Consider the following 12036-nt stretch of genomic DNA (forward strand, 5'->3'; position numbering starts at 1 on the left):
AGACGGAGCGGAGCAGGAACGCTGCAGCTGCTTTCCATCGGCACGTGGAGGGAGCAGAAACCACTCCAGAAATAAGGTGTGGAGATAACTGATCTCCACTTGAAAGGACTTTAAGAAAACATGCAACTGCTCAAGTTACTGGGGTCAGTGGGTGACAGTAGAACAGCTCCTCAGCTCTGCATCTGCACAAAGCAAACTCTCTGGAAAACACGCTGGGCTGTTACCCAGGTACACCCATTATCGACATCAGGGGTCTTTTCTCAGAAAGTGTTTCTTCTTCTCCTCTTCTTTGGTGTTTCCTATTGCTTAAGTAAGAGGAAGCATAGAATGGGAGTTGGAGCTATACAAACTCCAGGGATGTTTTTGCATTTTATCAGCCTGTTTGCTTGTCTTCACTTGTTCTGGAGAGCACCTTTCGAATGATCTCTGCAAAGTCAAAACCTAACATTGTCATCATGCTCATCCTTTAAAATAATGCAGATATTTTTAGCAAACTTCTAAGCAAAATCTAAAGTCTTTCATAAATTCTACATACCCAGAGAGCAGTTAAGGAGCAAATAATATGGATCGCATTGTGAGTAACATAGCTAAACTCCTCCTAACATACAGCACAGGTCAGCAGAACAAATCTGCAGTTAATTTAATAAGCAGAATTCTCCTTTCTGCATTTGTTACACACAAACTTTTCTTTGTACAAATAACATATTTTTTTTGCCTTTGCTTGTGTTATTCCCAGTGGCTATCTTTTTAGTGTCATTTTGCCATTTCTTACAGGTTTCTTTGTACTGTAATTATGCCAGTCTGTTTCCCAAATATACATTTTTGGTACTGAAATACAAAGGTTAGACTGCATGAAGAAAGGTAGAATAATTTTCACAGAATTATTTCAGTTACTTCAGAGACTGCACATAATGTTTTTACAACTTTCCATAGATTTTCCTTCTCCCTATACTTGCACATATCTGGTAGTCACTCAGACAGTAAGACATCCTGACTATCGCAGTGTAGGAAAAGAAACTGCTGCACCTATATCTATTATGAGCACATAGTGCAGTCTACATAGATATTTTACATGAGACAAATGGTTATTGTCAAAGAGACTGGTAATATCTTGCTTGAACATTTTCAAGCTGGCTCTAGGACTGTATATGCAATGCTAGCAGTGATGGAGTGGGTACAATATTCCTACAGTAGCATAGCTCCCTGCAGACGTCAGTAGGTTTTATCAGGCTCAGAGGGAATGTCTGCCTGTTTATTGCACTGGTGAAGTTCTCCTGCTTTGAAGAGCTCAGAGCAGATTAGGCTTTTAAAAAGCACTGACTCTTTAATTTTATATTGTAATGTTTTTTGACTAGGAGTGGGTCTGAACTTTTTGCAAATTTTTATCAGAAACAAACAAACAAATATGCAAAATATTTCCCAGAGATTGCTCTACGGTCTATAATCTTGTATAATTTCAGGTTTGAAACATGTAAACAACATGACTAGGCAACATGTCAATTGCCATAGAAGATAAAACTCCAAGAACTAAGTTTCTAAAATTCCAAGCAGGCTTTGGGACGGGGTGGTAATAGTTAAACATATAAACTCCAGCTCTCTTAAGGTAAACAACAGAAATCCACTGAGGCTGGCTGCATCAAGGTACTGGATGGATATTCAGAGTTATCTACTTTAAAATATTTGTTCATCAGTATGGGAGGCCAGCTTTCTTGCATTAGCTTGAAACTCTCCCTCCAGCAAGGTTATAGAGTGGCATTATAATTTCATAATAAGATGTAGTGAGGCATAGGATGAGCACAGTCTTCCTGATGATATGTATAAGACTATTCTGAACTAAAGGCACAAGGAGGTGCCTCACATTAAACCATGGGAAATTACACAGCCCGGTTAAAATATTGACTCAGAACTTTATGCAGCAAAGTGCTTCAGCTTAAGTCTATCCTTTTTCAGCAAAGCACTTATTTTTGTGGCTAGCTTTAAGCACCAACATAAGTCAGTTGATTTTAATAGGGCTTTGCTGCATAGACACAGCTTGTTGAAACTAAACCCAGAAAAACAGTTTAGCAAGGGCCATCCAGTTTTCCTGGCAGAGGCCAGGAGACATTAGCTCTTACATTAGCTCCCCTCTCTTGACACCCTGAAGCAGAGATGAGATTTTGCTCCCTGCCAGCACAGCACCTTTGCCTTTCTCCAAACCCTCGGCTCATTTGCTGGCCAAGGGACCGGTCTGTCACTGTGCCAGGCTGGGGAGGAGATGCTTCTACCAGAGCAGCTTCACTCTGGTACGTGACCCAGGGCAATGGCATTTCTGCTATTCCCTTCCGTTTCCCGCTTGCATCAACCCCAGCATAACTCTTCTCACCACTCCTCAGAGCATGACAGAGACAGTAATCAGCTATCTGACTCCATTTCCTTCCAGGCACCTGCTTGCTTGAAAATTATCAAGGGCAGCAAGCACTGCGACAGGATTAGAAGGATAACAAGCTAAAACCTTACCCTGCCAGATCTGCAAGGATGGTTATGAAGGAACTAAAGGGACTTGAAGTCCAAAACTTCCGTACCACATATGATCCAGGATTGCAGTAATCCTGTTGATGGCAATTTACTTACACACATGCAAAGATAAAAAAGAAGAACGAAATCCATATTCTTAAGTCTACTGTTACGCAACTGTGATTTCCCATCTCAGTATTCATCACAGTGTTGAAGCCATAGCAAAGCAGGTAACGTCCACAGGATCGCCAGCCAACACACTAGACTTTGCAGTGTCACACATCACCATTCGTGAGATTGGAAGAAGTACGGAGGAGAGGGTGTATCATCCTGCAATGAGGTTTTCTACCAAACCGCTGCTCCTAACACAGACCCTGCAGGAGCAAGCTGAAGCTGCTGAGATCTCTCTGGTTTATAAGGCCCTCATGCAGCAGTTAATCTTGTCTTATATTATTGATATTTTCCTAAAGGAGGGGGATTCACCATTTCTAATTATAAGAAGCTGCTAGAAAATAAATTAAACCAATAAGTAATAAAAGACAGTTCTCAAGAAGATTGAATCCAGATTATCCATTGCAGATGTGAACTGGAGGCAGCTAATGGCAAAAGACTTTGGTCTCTAACTTCTCAATTGAAATACTATGGCTGAGTTGGTGGCTGTATTATAACACTATTTACAGACACTGTGTGAAATCACAGGCATAATAAACCCAGAGAAAGTGCTAGCGAAATTGAGAGGGAAATTCGCACTTCATTGAATTCAGTGTCAACTTCCATTAAATTCAAAGGGACATGAGAGTCTTCACGGGGTTACTGAGCATCTGTAAACATTTCCAAGTATGCCCCAAGTTACAGGTTTATTTTTCGGTTCAAAGAAATTGGCCAGGCAAAGGTACGTTTATTTCTTATTCTAGAAATAGGAAAGCAAAGAAGAATCAGACAAGAGGCTTGATAAGAGAGCAAAGACATTTAAAAAATTGATCCAAATCTTACGATATTTGGGGTGCTGCACAGTTTGGGAACCCCACTGGATATGGGGAACCTAATCTGATATGACATATTCAAGCATGGCCACCTGGAGCCAGTTGCCGAGGACTGTGTCCAGACAGCTTTTGAATATGTCCAAGGATGGAGACCCCCCCGCCTCCCTGGGCAACCGTTTCCAGTGCTCGGTCACCCTCACAGTAAAAAAGTGTTTCCTGATGTTTCTGTGCTTCAGTTTTTGCCCATTGCTTCTTGTCCTGTCACTGGGTACCACTGGAAAGAGCCTCGCTCCGTACTCTTTGCACCCTCCCTTCAGGTATTTATATACATTAATAAGATCCCACTTCAGCCTTCTCTTGTCCAGTCCAAGCTCTTTTTGGAGAATGCTTCCTCCTTAGCTGTCTTCATCAAAAGGCAAAATATCAGCTAATCTCAAGGTAGGGACAGCAAGATCGCTGGATCCTATATTAATGAATAAGATTGAAATGAGAAAAAAACCCGCTGTGATGAGTTTAGAGAGCTCTTGTTCAAATAAAGCTTCTTGCTGAAATAGCACAGGAAGAAAAGAAGAGTGGAAGGATATCTAAACATTTCAGTGATAAACAATATTTAAAGTCTGTGCCTCTCCCAGCTGTAATAGGAGAGGCAATCCTGTATTCTACAAAAGTGAAGTTGGCACATCACTCTTTTATAAATCTTCCTGTGGTGAAGGTTACAGTCAACAAAGCATTGCAATTCTTGGGCATGTGTGACATGCTATTACTTGTGCATTCATCTTAGTTATAAATACATGCTTAATTGTTTTGGAATTTGTGTGTGTGTGTGTGTGTCAAAGCATAACCTGTACATTGACTTCTGCTGAAAGGGTCATTGACTTCTGTTGAAAAAGTGAGGGCTGGCTCAGCTCCTAAATTAGGGTTCACTTTAAAGCCTACAAACTTCAACTGAAAGGGTTTTATTGACTTCAATCACCTCTAGATGAGGTTTCTAGTGCAAAAAAATTTAACCTATTTGCATAAAAAAATCTTAGAGAATTAAATCAAAGGATGACTGAAAATCAAATCATAAAGTTTTCTTGAAAACTTGGCTTTTAATTGCTATTCAGAGCTAAAAGGGCAAACACAAAAGCTGGGATAAGATCTACTAGCCTGAAGATTTAATAGTTATAACCAACTTGGAGTGGTAGGAAAGGCAAAATGATATTTGTTAAGAAATGGACTGCAGCTGAATTCTGTGTACGGGAACACCTTAGTTGGCAACCACTATCAAAAATCACCTTGTCTTTTTTTTTTAATGATAAAGCAAAACAATATAGAGGAATTCTGCAGATTACTTAAGGTTCCACAGCACTGAATAACAGTCTAGGCAACATGGAGAGGAAAAGCAAGAAACAGAAAGAAAAGGGGAAAAAATACATGAGTAACTGAAAACTACCTGATGCAATTTTCTAGAAGGATACAAGAGGAAAATAGAGAGATTACTTAGTTATTAGTGAGAGATATTAATTAACGACAAGGAAAATGACCTAAGTGTTTTGGTTACATGAATTTGAATTGAAACTGGAGATTAAAAAGTATCACAATCAGGTGAACTGTGGATTCTGCTGTAGAAAAAAAATGTAAGTGTTCATATTATGTAGCTTGCTGGATTTTAATAATCTAAATATTGACTGGGATAAGTATTACACACACACATAAAAAGAGAGGCTATTTGACTAGAGGAAATGGTACTTCTCTTTGAAGACTTTCTTGATTAATGAATTTCTTCCCTTACTACTGTACATTTCAGGTTAGTCACAAATCCGGGTCTGAAGTTCAGCAGCTTTTTAATCTGGTTGTCAGCGATGTTGCTTCTCTGGTTGGAATACTTGATGAGACTGAGTTCCACCAAAGGAAGCAGCAAAAAGTTTTCCTTCATAATGTAGGTGGTAGTGAAGAAAAACTACATTCTCAGCAGTTCTGAGCACCTTTCTGGTTATGTTTGGCAAATCTGAGATCTACAATCAATCAATGAACTGAGCTTCTCCATATAGTATGGAATTATAGTGTGTCTCAGAAGAAGCTAAGATATCTGGCTAGGGGACTATAAAGTGAAGTCAAGCAGATAAGTCCTGATTCCCAAACAATGAATGAGAACTTCCATAATTCAAACAGAAATACCCTTGGAGCAGTACACGTATTTATTGCAATTCATTTCTTTACATTTTATTTTACAAATCCTCCATTACTTGCTTCAGTTACAGTGAAATGGCCTACTGTATTTCAAGATATTTCAAGCTGATCTTGTACTTCACTCTTCTATGTCAAGAAATATTCAGACAATTGAACAATCAGATTACTGAAAAGCTGTTAAGTGCTTTGTGATGCAAGGAAGTGTGAGCTATTTAAGAACTAATGTGAAAAATGGCAACTTATATGCTATCAGGTAGGTCTAAAAGGGAAAAAAGGAAGAATAAGTCAACATGATTAGACAGGACTGTATTCAATAAGCACACTTTTGTTTTGAAATTGTGAGAGAAGAATGCTATTTCTTAGGAGATTTTCTTTTGGATTGTAGAGGAAGATACTTCTACTCTGTAACATGTATTTGGCCCCTGCAGTCCCCATAGTTTGTAAGAGTAATCTGATTGAAAACAATTGGCTGCACAGAAATAAGAATTTTTTTTTACACTGGAGAAGCTAAAATGAATCCCCTATACTAAAAATTGCAAAGATTATTCGTGCAAGCAAAGAGGTGTTCAATCAATCATTTTAAAAGCAGAAACCAGGTCAAAAAGAAAAATGTTTCATTAATGATAACTATTTGGCAACTCTGAAGAAGTTTCTCTGGAAAGAGAAGTTGTGAGTTCATTTGAGTGGACGCACCACAAAACCATTACTTTAAACGACTAGTAACTTTGGCCAAAGGACTAAGTGAGCATTTGCAACTAAGTGCCACATAATTGAATAAAACTTAGAATCATAGAGTCTGTGTTTTGCTGTGCTTTATCGATTGAGATTTCCCAAGCCCTCAGTACTGAACTAAAACTACTCACTCTGAGGTTAAAAAGCTAGACAAATATTAACGGATGAATTCCCACACCACCAATAGGCAAACTGAGATGCAGGAGGTTTAAAGGAGTGTGTCCTTCTTTTGCAAAAACTTTGAAGAGACCCAGCTTGCGCTCAGTTTCTTTCTTGCATGAAGCAGGAAGGAAGAACCACTACCGACCATTCTGAGTTTGCATGCTTTTATCTGCAAGGTTTGCAAAATGGATAATTTAAGTGGGGGGGAGAAAAAAAAGCAACTTCACTGTAAAACCACAGCACTGCACTGCACAAGGTGTATGTGAGTGAGCAGCTTCTAAACTGACCCATGGGATGTCCCAGTGGGAATAGTGGGTCTGGGTCAGCCAGGAGGAGGAGGAAGGACTCTGACATGAGCCCGCTCCTCTTTGCTCCCAGACCCCAGGTTGGCCCAATTGCCTGACCTGCCCAGAGGGAAACCGTCCACCACTGATCCCCAAAGGGCATCCAGCAGCACTGGTTTGTATCCCAAAGTGGTGCATGTTGAGTGTAAATCCCTTTTTCATGCTGCCCCACTTTCCCTCACAAGCAGATACTGCAGTGCTGCCTCAAACACAGTTATATAGCTGCCTTTAGTGCAGTGTCAGAGAATGCCTGGTAGAATAAGTGACTGGTTTTAATTCTTATAGGTTATCCTAATCACAGTAAATGAATGAAATCCAGCTTTCAAACACCAAGGCTGTGTTCCAGCTGCCAAACTTTCACTTCCCACTCTCAGAGATGACCCCCTCCCATAGCACCATCATTTCTGCACTGTATGAGTTAACAGCCTGAGGTTATCTTCACAAAATTCTACCATTCTAAAACATATTTAGGTTGCACTGAAAGTCTACATCTGTCTTCAAAAGGACTAGGAAATTGGCAATGCAGAAAATTCAGTAACTCGTGAGTCATGTGCTCATAAAGCGAGAAAAGCCTTATATCAGAAAATACTTTTTTAATAATATATATCGAAACCATAGCAGAAACTGTGTTTTTAATAGAGACTCCAGGATGGAAATACAATCAATGTTTATTAACATTTGAAAAAAAACCTAAGAGTTTATGGTAATTGACAATGGAGTGCCAAAGAATTTACCAGAGATGAGTGCCCATTTCCATCAAAATTTAAGTCAATGACAAACTATTGAGACATTTTCATGCAGTCCGAAGGATTGAAAGTGTAATGATACTTTTAATTATAGCATTTTCTATCAATATATATATATTTACAGAAGTAGATATACCCTACAGAAATATGGTAAGTATTTGTACGAAGAAAGGTGAAGAGGTTCAGAAAAAATGCACATTCTACAGAAAATAGGGAATATGGGCACTGTAATTAATGGATCAAATTGCCAAGGAATTGCAAAGAGGATCAGAGGGTAAAAAGATAATTAGCAGATCAAAGGGTAAGAAGCCAAGTGTTGAAATAAAGTGGTAGTAATTCAGAGAGCTAAAGAGGAATTATTGACCAATAATTGTATTGCTTTAGGCAATGTATGCTTTGCTAGAACCATTATTAACAAGGTTTTTAATGGACTAGTCTATTTTCATAAATGCGGGGTTATGAATGTCAAATGCCATGAATTCATTGTAGAGCCAGAGTGCACTACCAGTAACTTAGATTTTAGGAGTTTGTAACAGTAATAGCAACGGGAAATGGAAGGAATTCAGGCTGCAGTGGCTGATTACATGGTCAAAGGAGCTTCCTTTGAATATAGATATAACACAGAGTGTGATTTTCAGAGATTTGGCATAAAGCTTGTTCTTATATCAACATAAATTGCATAGTTTATTCTGGAGTGGGTGACATCCTGGGCTAAAGCCTCTGTGAATCCTCTCCGTTGCTCAGAGTGAGTTTTAATCCCTCGGTTATTCAAAAGGGTTCAAAAGTCTGCCGACAGAAGACCATTTATTTTCATGATACAGCACACCTGCCTCACCAGTAACGAGGCTAGATTGAATGAGTGAAAAGCTAATGGGGATCCAGGGGGTTCCAATTGTCCCCTGAAGTACTGTCTCACCAAAAGAGCAAGACCTCGGCCTAAGTGGAGATTTCAGTTTTCATCAGCCCCCTGGGCTACAGACATCGGGTCCTGCTATGGCCAACACCATGGAATCTGGTTAGCCAGAGGTTAACTAGGTGGAGAGAGCAGGTAAGACCCTGTTTATGTTCTGTGTTTATTGACTTCAGCACAAAGCTTTGTAAGAAACCTCATGCATTACCACTGTTTGAGGTAGCTAGAGTCATTAATCTGGCATTTTTGTGCCCAGGGATAGGAAAGAAAATTCAATGAGACTTTCTTTATTGCTTTCTTTGCTCCAAAGTGTTGTCAAATTGCATTGCTCAGACCCAATCCAGCTGTTTCTTGGAGTAAGAGTAGAGACTTGAAGGCTGAGTTTTGACTAAGATCCCTCTTTGCAGTTCTAGACCTACAGAGGATAGTCACAGGCTTGGGAGCTCCTGTAGTGGTTAGTTGTCAATACTCCTCTCTAGAAAGGAGTTCTTGGCTATACTGATCTTTGCATTTTTAATAATACATCACTATCTGAGCGTGGATAAGGACGGGAACTGCTACAGTGGATCCTATTTATGGTACAATTAAAGTAATCTGTTGAGAGCCTTGATGAAGGAGCAGAGGACCCTCAAGTGAGCTGAAAGTACACTGCCAGTTTTGCCAGGGATTGGCAGAGGATAATTTTGGTTTCTGCTTCCATTTTTCAGAGTCCATCCATTAGTAAAATAATAGAAACATTTAAAACATAAAGTAAATGAATTGGTGGCATTTTTAGTTAGCATCTAATAGATTTTCCTCTGCAAAGTGGAGTACATAAATACAGTTTGTCCACAGTTTTACTCTCCCATTTAGCTTGTCATTAAGAGAAGAAAAAAAAAAAGTATGTTCTGAGGTGTGGAATTTTTTTCTTAAATAGTAAACATCTCCTAGATTACTAAGTGATAGGGAAGATTGAAAATGTCAGTCAAAGGAGCTCTTGTGCTTCTGCTGAAGGCAATGACAAAGCTTTAATTAACTGAAAGTTACCCAATGATCTAAAAGAGTGCTGAGGTCATTCCCAAAGACAGATGCAATATAAAAGTCTTGAATGGAGGCAACCATGTGTACATAAGTATATACTTGCAGTTTTGGTTTGTAATAATCATTTGTGGAACCAGAATTATACCTGCAATGAGAGCTACAAGATCAAGCTTTTTTAGAGAGCAGAGGTGGGGAAAACTCGAACTATCCAAATCACTGTAGCACTGAAAACAAAACATGAAATGGGATGAACGTCTAGATAAAAAAAAAAAAAAAGTTGAAAGATAACAAAGCAATGTTTTTCTGCAATTCTAATTCCTAATTTAAATAAAAGTTAAATATACTTGCTTTAACTCAGCAAAAATGAGGCAGGGTTAATATTATTTAATGACTGATGTAACTTCAGCTAGCACTATCTATAAAATTTGTAGCTCTGTAATTACCGAGTGGGAAAAGTTTAATATTTCAGAAGTATCACTTTGGATGTGTAATTCCAGCTGGTTCTCACAGTCCTAAATAAGGTCCATGTGAATTACTTTCTAAACAATTGTTGATAAATGATCAGTCACATCTCTTGATGCTTTTTCTGGGTTAATACCCTAATTGTCTCACACATGAGACAATAAAATAAGATTAATCTAAAACCTCAGTTGAAATGTATCTATTTTATAAGAAATGGTGCTGCATAGCCTGTAATAGGGAGAGGATGATGAGGTACCCTGAAGTGATTAGACATGCTGCAAAAGTGAATTTAATTTGGAAGATTGAGAGGTGTGGAGATAACTGCTTTCTGCCTACACACTTTTACCACTGCTCAGTATAACTGAGGACTTATAAATACTTTATAAATTAAAGAAATTAACCACAGCACTCCCAAACTGTGAGAACCACCTACACCATTTGTACGTTGTTCTATTAATAGTGGCTAAAACATTAGCTCCTGCAACCATGGCATATATTAAAATGGAGCAGAATTGAAAAGATCAGAAGCTGGTGTTCTTTTCCAGGCAAATATGTGGATTTGGAGGGCCTAGATAATTTTCAGTTTTAAAAAAATGGTAATGTCCTGGCTACCTCCAGATCCCTGACCAGAATGACAGTATTCTTAAAAAGTTGGTGATCTATGTAATGACCAGATTCAGTAAATTACAAAAGATAGACCCCCACAGCCTCTGTACATGTCCTCAAGCTACTGTGATGCTATCAGGAAGGAAACTTTTTCATTGTTCACTTTTGTGTAACAGATCCTGTGCTGGAATTAAGCTTCGTTTTTCCTCCTAATTCTCCCCAAAATAACTTAGAGTTATGTGTCTAAGCCCCCTTCACCCCCCCCAGCCCAGCACTTCTGATTGCAACATGCCTAGAAGCCTTATTTAATCTCACCTGCAATCCAATTAAAAGCCTCTCAAAAATTCACACCTGCCCTAATTGTAGATTCACATCACTGCTTTGTAGTCATTAAGTCTATGAGTTAACGTTTTTATGAGTGCAACTAATCTAGTTTATCAACAAAATGCTGGAAGGTTTACGTGCTAAAACAAGATAATCAGTATTCATGCTTCAAGATTTCAGCAGGGGTCAGGAAGGAATTATCTTGTCTTATGAAGCATTTCAAAATGGCTAATTATGTTTGTTCATAAAATTTGGTCCTAAAACAATTGAAATCAGAGTAAAAGCTTTTGAACTTTTAACTGTGAATGACTAATTTGGCTGAGGTGTTGATTTATATCTGAAAGTCCTGTGATCATTTTATTCTTCAGTAAAGACCAAAAAGATACACTTTGAAAGCATACAAAACCAATAACATATAAGCCTCTGTCTCCATGTTGCTTGCACAGGTTGGAAATATACTGTTGAGAGGCAATTGCTGATGAAGCTATATTTCTATGTATGTATGTGTGCATGGATGCATATTCTCTAAGGCACATGATTTTAAAGCAGTGGTCCTCTTGGCTCACAGAACCGGGTCAAGGTTGTTAAATATTAACCATGTGCACACAGTTTCCAAGTACCTCTTATAGATCCCAAATATACAGTATTCAAATAGTCTAAAATTTTCTATTTTGCTAGAGATTTTTTCACCCTCATACTGCAGCAATCATCTAGCAATAGAAAACCCATCTAGAACCTTAGACAGATGAGGACAAATAAACACAGAGCAATGAGAAAGAGAAATACCTGTCATTCAGCCAGGAACTCTTTTTTTTTTTTTTTTTTTTTTCCTAATGGATTCTTGCTCCCAATCCACCCAGAGTAAATCAACAGGCGTGTGGCATGTACTACAGATGGATCAGCCATGGTAAACACATACAGCTGCACAAATCTGTTACACAGGTGCTTGGTTTTAGACCCTGTGGCTAGCCAAGAGCAGTCAGAATTTTTGGCAAGTGCCCGTAGTTCCATGGATTGGAAGAGAAAAGACAGTGAGAAAGTAGTCAGCTGGCACTAGCACTTTCCATAGCAGGCCCCAAGCC

At 38.8% G+C, this 12036-nt stretch overlaps 1 protein-coding gene across 2 annotated transcripts in view; it reads right to left on the bottom strand.

Moving 5' to 3' along the window:
* Nucleotides 1-12036, bottom strand: part of BCHE (butyrylcholinesterase) — a 62858-nt gene that overhangs the window by 11350 nt on the left and 39472 nt on the right. Inside the window, exon 5 of one of the 2 annotated variants that reach the window (XM_075031344.1) lies at nt 6573-6711. The exons of the other annotated variant lie outside the window; for it this stretch is intronic. The gene's annotated coding sequence lies outside the window, so the exon portion shown is untranslated. Of the gene's footprint in view, nt 1-6572; nt 6712-12036 lie in introns of those variants that run through there. 2 annotated transcript variants of the gene reach the window in all.

Source organism: Buteo buteo, chromosome 7, assembly GCF_964188355.1.
Source record: "Buteo buteo chromosome 7, bButBut1.hap1.1, whole genome shotgun sequence".
In the NCBI taxonomy this organism is placed as follows: domain Eukaryota; kingdom Metazoa; phylum Chordata; class Aves; order Accipitriformes; family Accipitridae; genus Buteo; species Buteo buteo.